Source organism: Oryx dammah, unplaced genomic scaffold (genome assembly GCF_014754425.2).
Source record: "Oryx dammah isolate SB20612 unplaced genomic scaffold, SCBI_Odam_1.1 HiC_scaffold_15, whole genome shotgun sequence".
NCBI classification, from domain to species: Eukaryota; Metazoa; Chordata; class Mammalia; order Artiodactyla; family Bovidae; genus Oryx; species Oryx dammah.
Genome location: NW_024070199.1, coordinates 39952607 through 39963433, shown reverse-complemented (window position 1 = coordinate 39963433; position 10827 = coordinate 39952607). Strand labels below are relative to the sequence as shown.

Genomic DNA, 10827 nt, shown 5'->3' with positions numbered 1-10827 from the left:
GAGATAGGAAGGGGTAGTGAGATGAGGTTCCTGTAAGTCCCACTTCCCCAAAGCCTTTGTCATGGAAAACTACTTCTTCCATCCTGGCAGGACAAGGAAATTTGCAAATGTATACAAATAATTTTCTCCTATAGAGAAATATTTCCCCTCACTATAGAATATTTTATGTTTTATGCATCCTACTTCTTTATTTTGACTCTCTGATTTATTTTATTTTCCTAAGTGTTTGCGCATTCTTTGGCATTGCTTTTCTTTGGGATTGGAATGAAAACTGATCTTTTCCACTGCTGAGCTTTCCAAGTCTGCTGGCATATTCAGTGCGGCACTTTCATAGCATCATCTTTCAGGATTTGAAATAGCTCAACTGGAATTCCATCACCTCCACTAGCTTTGTTCATAGTGATGCTTTCTAAGGCCCACTTGACTTCACATTACAGGATGTCTGGCTCTAGGTGGGTGATCACACCATCGTGATTATCTTGGTTGTGAAGATCTTTTTTGTACAGTACTTCTGTGTATTCTTGCCACCTCTTAATATCTTCTGCTTCTCTTAGGTTCATACTATTTCTGTCCTTTATCAAGCCCATCATTGCATGAAATGTTTCCTTGGTATCTTCAGTTTTCTTGAAGAGATCTCTAGTCTTTCCCATTCTGTTGTTTTCCTCTATTTCTTTGCATTGATCAATAAGGAAGGCTTTCTTATCTCTCTTTTCTATTTTTTGGAACACTGCATTCAGATGCTTATATCTTTCCTTTTCTCTTTTGCTTTTTACTTCTCTTCTTTTCACAGCTATTTGTAAGGCCTCCTCAGACAGCCACACAATTGCACTCATCTCACATGCTAGTAAAGTAATGCTCTAAATTCTCCAAGCCAGGCTTCAGCAATACGTGAACTGTGAACTTCCAGATGTTCAAGCTGGTTTTAGAAAGGGCAGAGAAATCAGAGATCAAATTGCCAACATCCTCTGGATCATGGAAAAAGCAAGAGAGATCCAGAAAAACATCTATTTCTGCTTTATTGACTATGCCAAAGCCTTTGACTGTGTGGATCACAAGAAACTGTGGAAAATTCTGAAAGAGATGGGAATACCAGACCACCTAACCTGCCTCTGAAGAAACCTATATGCAGGTCAGGAAGCAACAGTTAGAACTGGACATGGAACAACAGACTGGTTCCAAATAGGACAAGGAGTGCAAAGGCTGTATATTGTCAGCCTGCTTATTTAACTTCTATGCAGAGTACATCATGAGAAATGCTGGGCTGGAAGAAGCACAAGCTGGAATCAAGATTGCCAGCAGAAATATCAATAACCTCAGATATGTAGATGACACCACCCTTATGGCAGAAAGTGAAGAGGAACTAAAAAGCCTCTTGATGAAAGTGAAAGTGGAGAGTGAAAAAGTTGGCTTCAAGCTCAACATTCAGAAAACTGAGATCATGGCACCTGGTCCCATCACTTCATGGGAAATAAATGGGGAAACAGTGGAAACAGTGTCAGACTTTATTTTGGGGGGCTCCAAAATCACTACAGATGGTGATTGCAGCCATGAAATTAAAAGACGCTTACTCCTTGGAAAAAAAATTATGACCAACCTAGATAGCATATTGAAAAGCAGAGACATTAGTTTGCCAACAAAGGTCCATCTAGTCAAGGCTATGGTTTTTCCAGTAGTCATGTATGGATGTGAGAGCTGGACTGTGAAGAAAGCTGAGCACTGAATAATTGATGCTTTTGAACTATGGTGTTGGAGAAGACTCTTGAGAGTCCCTTGGACTGCAAGGAGATCCAACCAGTCCATTCTAAAGGAGGTCAGCCCTGAGTGTTCTTTGGAAGCAATGATGCTAAAGCTGAAACTCCAATACTTTGGCCACCTCATGTGAAGAGTTGACTCATTAGAAAAGACTCTGATGCTGGGAGGGGTTGGGGGCAGGAGGAGAAGGGGATGACAGAGGATGAGATGGTTGGATGACATCACCGACTTGATGGACGTGAGTCTGAGTGAACTCTGGGAGTTGGTGATGGACAGGGAGGCCTGGCATGCTGTGATTAATGGGGTCGCAAAGAGTCGGACACGACTGAGCAACTGAACTGAACTAAACTGAACTGAAGTGTTTGTTTCTTTTTTTTTTTAATTGAAGGGTAATTGCCCTACAGAATTTTTCTGTTTTCTGTCAAACCTCAAGAAGAATCAGCCATAGGTATACATCTATCCCCTCCTTTCAAACCTCCCTCCCACCTCCCTCCCCATCCCACCCCTCCAGGTTGACACAGAACAGAGCCCCTGTTTGAGTTTCCTGAGCCACAGAGAAAATTCCTGTTGGCTATCTATTTTACATACAGTAGTGTAAGTTTCCATGTTACTCTTTCCATACATCTCACCCTCTACTCCCCACTCCTCATGTTCATAAGTCTATTTTCTATGTGCTTCCCCATTGTTGCCTTGTAAATAAATTCTTCAGTACCATCAGAATCTTCCACTTCTCTAGATTCTATATACATGCGTTAGAATACAATATTTACCTTTGCGTTTCTGACTTACTTCACTCTGTATAATAGGTTCTAGGTTCATCCACCTCATTACAACCAATTCAGATGTGTTCCTTTTATGGTTGAGTAGTATTCCATTGTGTATATGTACCACAACTTCTTTATTCATTCATCTGTCAATGGACATCTCGGCTGCTTCCATGTTCTAGCTATTGTAAATAGTGCTGCAATGAACAATGTGATACATGTCCCTTTCAATTTTGGTTTCCTCAGGGTATATGCCTAGGATAGGGATTGCTAGGTCATATGCAGAGTATGCATGGTATGGACCTAACAGAAGCAGAAGATATTAAGAAGAGGTGGCAAGAATACACAGAAGAACTGTACAAAAAAGATCTTCACGACCAAGATAATCACGATGGTGTGATCACTTATCTAGAGCCAGACATCCTGTAATGTGAAGTCAAGTGGGCCTTAGAAAGCATCACTACAAACAAAGCTAGTGGAGGTGATGGAATTCCAGTTGAGCTGTTTCAAATCCTGAAAGATGATGCTGTGAAAGTGCTGCACTCAATACGCTAGCAAATTTGGAAAACTCACCAATGGCCACAGGACTGGAAAAGGTCAGTTTTCATTCCAATCCCAAAGAAAGGCAATGCCAAAGAATGCTCAAACTACCACACAATTGCACTCATCTCACATGCTAGTAAAGTAATGCTCAAAATTCTCTAAGCCAGCTTCAGCATACGTGAACTGTGAACTTCCTGATGTTCAAGCTGGTTTTAGAAAAGACAGAGGAACCAGAGATCAAATTGCCAACATCCGCTGGATCATGGAAAAAGCAAGAGAGTTCCAGAAAAACATCTATTTCAGGTTTATTGACTATGCCAAAGACTTTGACTGTGTGGATCACAATAAACTGCAGAAAATTCTGAAAAAGATGGGAATACCAGACTACCTGACCTGCCTCTTGAGAAATCTGTATGCAGGTCAGGAAGCAACAGTTAGAACTGGACATGGAACAACAGACTGGTTCCAAATAGGAAAAGGAGTCCGTCAAGGTTGTATATTGTCACCCTGCTTATTTAACTTATATGCAGAGTACATCATGAGAAATGCTGGACTGGAAGAAGCACAAGCTGGAATCAAGATTGCCAAGAGAAATATCAATAACCTCAGATATGCAGATGACACCATCCTTATGGCAGAAAGTGAAGAGGAACTAAAAAGCCTCTTGATGAAAGTGAAAGAGGAGAGTGAAAAAGTTGGCTTAAAGCTCAACATTCAGAAAATGAAGATCATGGCATCCGGTCCCATCACTTCATGGGAAATAGATGGGGAAACAGTGGAAACAGTGTCAGACTTTATTTTGGGGGGCTCCAAAATCACTACAGATGGTGATTGCAGCCATGAAATTAAAAGACGCTTACTCCTTGGAAAAAAAAAAAATTATGACCAACCTAGATAGCATATTGAAAGGTAGAGACATTACTTTGCCGATAAAGGTCCGTCTAGTCAAGGCTATGGTTTTTCCAGTAGTCATGTATGGATGTGAGAGTTGGTCTGTGAAGAAGGCTGAGCACCGAAGAATTGATGCTTTTGAACTGTGGTGTTGGAGAAGACTCTTGAGAGTCCCTTGGACTGCAAGGAGATCCAACCAGTCCATTCTAAAGGAGATCAGCCCTGGGTGTTCTTTGGAAGCAATGATGCTAAAGCTGAAACTCCAATACTTTGGCCACCTCATGTGAAGAGTTGACTCATTAGAAAAGACTCTGATGCTGGGAGGGATTGGGGGCAGGAGGAGAAGGGGATGACAGAGGATGAGATGGCTGGATGACATCATCAACTGGATAGATATGAGTTTGAGTGAACTCTGGGGGTTGGTGATGGACTGGGAGGTCTGGCATGCTACAGTTCATGGGGTTGCAAAGATCGGACACAATTGAGTGACTGAACTCAACTGAACTGAAAGCAATTTCATTTTGGGAGGTCTGTTGATGTATGGCAAAACCAATAAAATATTATAAAGTAATTAACCTCCAATTAAAATAAATAAATTTATATTTAAAAATAAATAAAATAATAAAAACCCAGTGACCCAATGGTCCTTAAAAAGTTCATCTGGTTTTGTTCAGGATTTAAAACTACAGTACCAAAGAACAGGTGTGTGTGTGTGTGTGTGTGTGTGTGTGTGTGTGCGTGCTCAGTCGTGTCTGACATTTTGCAACCCCATGTAGCCCACCAGGCTTCTCTGTCCATGGAATTTTCCAGGCAAGAATACTGGAGTGGATTGCCATTTCTTTCTTCAAGAGTTCTTCCCGACCCAGGGATCAAACCTGTCTCCTGCATTAGCAGGCAGATTCTTTGCCACTGAGCCACCTGGAACGAGATATCAAGATTAAACGTATTGAGAGACAGACACACAGACAAAAGAGGGATTTTCTCCAGGTTCCAGGAGAAAGACTGGGAGACTGAAGAGTTAATTCTTTCCTGTAACTAGAGCGAACACAAGTCATAGCAGCCTTCACTTAGTTTTATAAGATACTCAAAGGAGAAAAGGGTTCAATACTTTGGCCACCTGATGTAAAGAGTCAGCTCATTGGAAAAGACCTTGATCCTGGGAAAGATTGAGGGCAGGAAGAGGAATGGGAGACGGGGATGAGGTGGCTGGATGACATCACCGACTCAATGGACGTAAGTCTGAGCAAACTGCGGGAGACAGTGAAGGACAGGGAAGCCTGGCGTACTGTAGTCCATGGGGTAGAAAAGAGCTGAACACAACTTAGCAACTGAACAGCAAAAACAAATGAGAAAACACAGAAGGGGAAAGATGTACTCGACTGAAACCTCTCTGATGACCTTCCATCAAAATGCAGCACGCGTAAATTCCAGAAGCTCCAGCATTCTTCCAGAGACTGTCACCTTCTGTGACAGGAGCATCTGCAGGTAGCCCCAGACGAAGACTTCACGTGGAACAGCCATGCGGGGGAAGGAGGGGCGGGTCGGCCATTCTCAGAAGTCTGTCCAGGAGGCGAGAGCGGAGGGCGGATTCTCTTTGCTTCCGTAAGGGATGGAGCCCCTTCCCCAGCGCCGCTGGACTGGCGTCCTTCAGCGGGAGAGAGGCCCTTTCCTCGGTCTATCTCTATCGGTCTATCGGTCCTTTCCCGGGATCTCTGTGCAGCCCCGGGGCCCCAGGCCGACTCCAGCCCCTCCTGGGGAAAGCAGACGCCGCTTTCCTTGGGGAGCGGAGTCTCTGGGCCATCCTTCACCCTCAGCTGCCGCAGCGACACGGTCTGCGTGAGGCCGGGGGCTCTGCCCACGGTGGGGAGTTGGTCCTCTGGTGTTGCGAGCGAACCTGAGGACACGCCCGTGCCACCGGGCGTGCCGGAGGGCCCGAGAATGCCCCCCTCACCACTCCCTCCCCGACTCTTCACCCCTCACCGTCCCTCCCACCCCACCCCGCCCCATTCTGCTGCCTGACGTTGCGGGCGGGGGAAGGGAGCAGGGGGCGCGGAGTTTGGAGCTGAGCTTCCTGAAGGTGTCCGGGGTGGCGCGCGGGGCTCCCTCCCCGCCAGGCCGCTGTCCAGGGCCTCCTCGGAAGCTTGTCGGAGGCCCCCTCACCAGCTGCGGCTCAACTGGGGCGCGGGCGGGTCCCAGCCGCCAGCCCTTACGAAGGGAGCCCTCTGCAGCGGGAGGAGCGGGGGAGGGGGGGATGGAGGGGAGCGCGGCGGGCTGCGGGCGCTCTCGCTCTCCCAGCCCATCAGCGCCAGCCACAGTGACCGCGGAGGCCCCAGCCGATGCCGACGCCTCTTTGAGGGAGTTCCTCTTCGGGGGCCATCACCTCCCTCCCTCTGGCCGGCCTGTCCTTGGGTAGGTTCCCGTGGCAGCCGGGCTCTCGGCCCCTCTGGGAGCCTCCTCAGGTGGGATGCAGGTGGGGTTAGAGGAGATCTGGCTGCCTCCGGTCTCCCTGGCTCAGGAGGACACGGAGCCCTCTCCCATCGCCCTGATCCTGCGGGTCCCTCGCTTCGGGTCTGGAGTCGGTTCCCTCCTAGCAGTCCAGCGGCAGTGAGCAGTCAGTGGTGTCTGAGACTTAGAACCGAGAGCCAGGATCTTGGTTCTCAGGGTCACTGCTGCCCTCAAATATCAGAGCCTCCCTCCTGGGCTCCTCGGGGCAGCCCCGCCATCCCCCCGCCCCCCGCCCTGGGCACCTCTGTCCGGACGGGCGTCAGGCTGTCTTTTCAGGCGCCCGGGGACTACGTCTCTCATCCCCCCAAAGATGCCAGCTCTACTGGGCTGAAGTCATTCACCGTCAGGTGGCCGGCTCTTCCGGGCCCGTGGGAGCCTGGCGGTAGAAGTGAGCCAGTCCAGTCACCAGCTCATGCCCCCTAATCCTTAGAGCAGGCGGCTAGAGTAGGGGGTGCCGCTCGGGACTCAGACCCCGGGCTCGCTGCTTCTCTTTCGGGGGATGCTGAGCCCACTGCTTTGAAGACGGCGGGGGTTCCTAGGGTCCTAGGGGTGCGGAGAGAGCTGGGACTGGCTCGGCCAAGCCAAGGCGGGTTCGGGGGCTTCCTCCTGGCTCTCCGAGGCAGGAGGTCTGAACGCTGGGCTGGGGTCCTGGCCCCTAGGCTCTCCAGGCTCCGCTGGGCGGGTCCCGCCGGGGGTAGCTCCCGGCCCAGCTGTTGAACTTGAGCTCTTCCTCGGGGCTGCCACTGGAGCTCTCTCCGCGGAAATTAGAAGCTAAGGGTCCTAGGCGCCCAGGGAGAGGCTGGAGCGGCGGGCGTTGAGGGTCTGGTAGGAAGGGCTGATGGGCCCGGGGTGGTGGGGTGGAGGAAAGCGGGTGGGTCCTCCGCGCTCCTCTCGGTCAACAGCCCCGAGTCATTCTCACTGCTGCTCCGGCCGGATCCCCAGCTCCCCAGCCGCCCAAGGACGCTACTTCAGCTCCTGCGCTTCGTGGATCTGGTTGTCCTTCACCGCTTCGTTGAATCTGAAACAAAGTCACTGACTATCTGGAGGCATTAGTCCAGTTGCGCGGTGTCTTTGTCTTCACAAAAGAAGTCCCTGAAGGCATTGCGGCTTGTTTCCGAGCCCTTACTTCCAGCGCCCCAGCTTTTCCAGGGCACATTGAAGAAAATCTTCGTCCACTGACACCCACCCACCACCCAGCTGGATGTTCTTTAGAGATCTCGTCCTGATCCCAAAGGCCGGGAAGCAGCTAAGCCCGTGGGTAACTCCTGAGCCCACTTGCTGCAACTCCCGAAGCCCCAGCGCCCTGGAGCCCAGAGATCCGCCGCAAGAGAAGCCACGGCATTGAGAAGCTGGAGAGTAGCCAGCCCCTTCTTCCTGCAAGTAGAGAAACCCCGGCGTGCAGCAAGGAAGACCCAGCACAGCCAAAAATAAATAAAATTGTATTTTTTAAAAAAAGAGAGAGTGCAGCCTGCCTCTGTATTTTCCAGAGATAATCTAGCATCCTCGAGAACACGATGAAACTTTTCAGAAAAGTTCAGAAGCACGGCATCTTCCTTTTGAGCTTCCCGTGCAACAATGCAGGAGATTCACCGTAGGTTTATTTGCGTTGTCTGCCAAGTTGAGCAAAGAAGACAGTTTAAATAACACTGCAACGCTAGCATGCCCCCTCTGCAATCATGATATTCCCTTCTTGCAGCACCAAGTATATTAATAATATTAATAATATCAAATGTAGTTCCTCACACACATCAGCTCTTCTGTAGCAGTTCTGAGAATCATCATGTCTGTGTATAAAGAAGGCAAAAATTCTAATTTAGCACCATGACTTCAATCTGCAGTGAGTAGTTCGGCATCTGAATTAAGGGGTCTTCCCTGGATAGCTTGGCCATGTCTCCACTTAATGCTTTTAATTTCTTCATATCTTCTGACTCTGGCAAAAGCTTAAGAAATTCTCGGAATGTCTCTGGTCCATCATGCTCACTCTTTCCTTGGTGAATGTCTTCTTCAATGGACCAAGGAAAATTCTTAAATAACTTAAGAAATATCCTAATGTTTATGCTCTGTTTTGCATCCAAGATAGTAATCTCTTCTCTGGCCTTCCTGAAGGACAATTTTAAAGCCTTCCTCTCCTAGAAGAGGAAGACTTGGTGGTATTTTCTTGCTGCCCAAACAGCTCCTGGGTGGTCCCTTGTCGATTTGGTACTGATGCTTTTGCTTTTGGTACTGGTGCCAAGGTCCATATGTTTGTTTTGCTACGAACTTGCTCCTCTGGAATGATTTTCCAATTAAAAAAAAAAAAAAAAGCTTCTCATTCACTTTTTCTTACCAAGGTGGCTGTAGCTATTCGGGTGAGAGGTTGAGGGTAGTTCTGGGGTGGGGAGGGGGACCAGAGGCCCTCCAGTCAACGGAAGGGGAGGGTGAAGAGAGAGAGGAAACTCTTCTAAGGAGTTTGAACCTGTTGCGGGGGTGGGGAGTGGAAAGGAGCTGGTGGTGGTGCTTGCCCAACCAGGCACCCAGCTGCTGTGGTGGTATTCCTACTTCCTTTGTCACTGACCAAGCAGATACAATTCATAACATGCATAGTATGTTGCCTTTTAAGGAGGTAATTTCTTGACCTAGGGGAAGCAGACACAGACACCGACTTATGCCATACTTTTCCAGCCACTAGCAGGAGGAGAAGTGTTTGACAGAGGATGAGCTGGTCAGATGGCATCATGAACACAGTGGACATGAGTTTGAGCAAAACTCCGGGAAAACAGGGAAGCCTGGCATGCTGCAGTCAGTAAGATCGCAAAGAGACGGACACGACTGAGCAGATGAACAATGAGAAGTCTGCCGCCGTTGGGTGTCATCTTCCAAACCAATGCGCCACCAGCTGGACACACAAGACTTGGAGGGCGCCGAATCCGCCGGAGTCCCTGGGGAGCCGCGTCTGCATGGCGGCAGCAGAAGCACGTGGCAACAGAGGACGGCCTCCCAGGCGGGCCGGGGAGAGTCCACCGCCCGCAGCGCGGGGACACGCGGGCCCACGGGATCACGCCGGGCAGGCTCGGAACCACTTTCCCGAGCTCTGATCGCCCCCGCCTGAACCTGCTGTTTTAAAAATGCAAGCAAATGTTTCACACTGGATTTGACTTAAACTACTATTAAATTTGAACTTTCGTATATTAATTAACCAGAGCATTTGGAATATAAATTTAATTTGTACGGATTTTATAAAATGTATAAACATTTTAAATAGTTTATCCTGTTATTTTCCCCACGGTTTTGATAACTTCGTGATATTTTACATATGCTTCTTGTTTAAAAAAAATGAACAGAGAAAATTGCAAAGAAAAAGTAGTAATCACTTAAAAATCTGCTCTTTAAAGGTCCCCATCATTATCATTTCAATGAGTGAATTTCCAAGGAGCACTTAATCTTTCTCTTTGCCAATGACTTTTGTTGTCGAAACTAGCATGTACTAAGTTTACAGATGTATTGGTATCTACTTCTGTATTTCTTTTGATACTGGTTACCTATCCTACTCTGTTCTGATTTTGGTAAACTTAGAGTTCATTATGTGCTGATCCATACATAAACCAGCCACATCCTAATTACACAGTATTTCTGTTTCTGAATTATCTTGTCCATTAATATTAATAATTTATTGATAAGTTAGAAGCTTTTCAACTACCTCCCCCAAAATATTGAGTTGTTAGTAGAATTGCCTGTTCCCATATATTATACATTGAATTGTAAATGAAATTAATATTTCCAGTGTATTTTCTTGCTACTTTGTAGATAGAAAGGGTTTTTTCCTTCATATTTTTCTCTTCCTCATCAGTGATATCATGAAGTCTTAAAAGTTTGTCAGGTAGGAATCTTTTTCATCTGTTTCTCGAGAATTTTCTGCTGGAAAAAAAAAAACAGACACAGCCAATGAACCAATTAGCAAATTAAAATAAACATTATAAAACAAAAAATAAAAATAATTTGGGATGCTCTCGCTGCATCAGTACAAACTGGCCTTCTAACCATCACATTTTGTAATCCAGTAAAATCCATGGGATTGAAACTCATGCTGGAGAGAGGCTTTGCTAACCATACAGACCCAAGAAAACAGTTTTGAAACTTGTTGCTCTCACTTGAGCTTTTCAGACCTCTGACCAATGACACCTTGGGGAAGGCAAGAGGTAAATTAAAAATCTAAGGGATTCCATATGTCTGCCTTAACATATATTTGCTTTTCTCTTTCTGTCTTACTTCACTCTGTATAACAGGCACTAGGTTCATCCACCTCACTAAAACTGACTCAAATTCATTCCTTTTTATGGGTGAGTAATAGTCCATTATATACGTGTATAACATCTTCTTTATCCATTCATCTGTG

At 47.0% G+C, this 10827-nt stretch overlaps 1 pseudogene; it reads right to left on the bottom strand.

Annotated features, from left to right (window-relative positions):
* Positions 1-5407: 5407 nt before the first annotated feature.
* Positions 5408-9036, bottom strand: LOC120874090 (annotated as a pseudogene).
* Positions 9037-10827: the final 1791 nt, after the last annotated feature.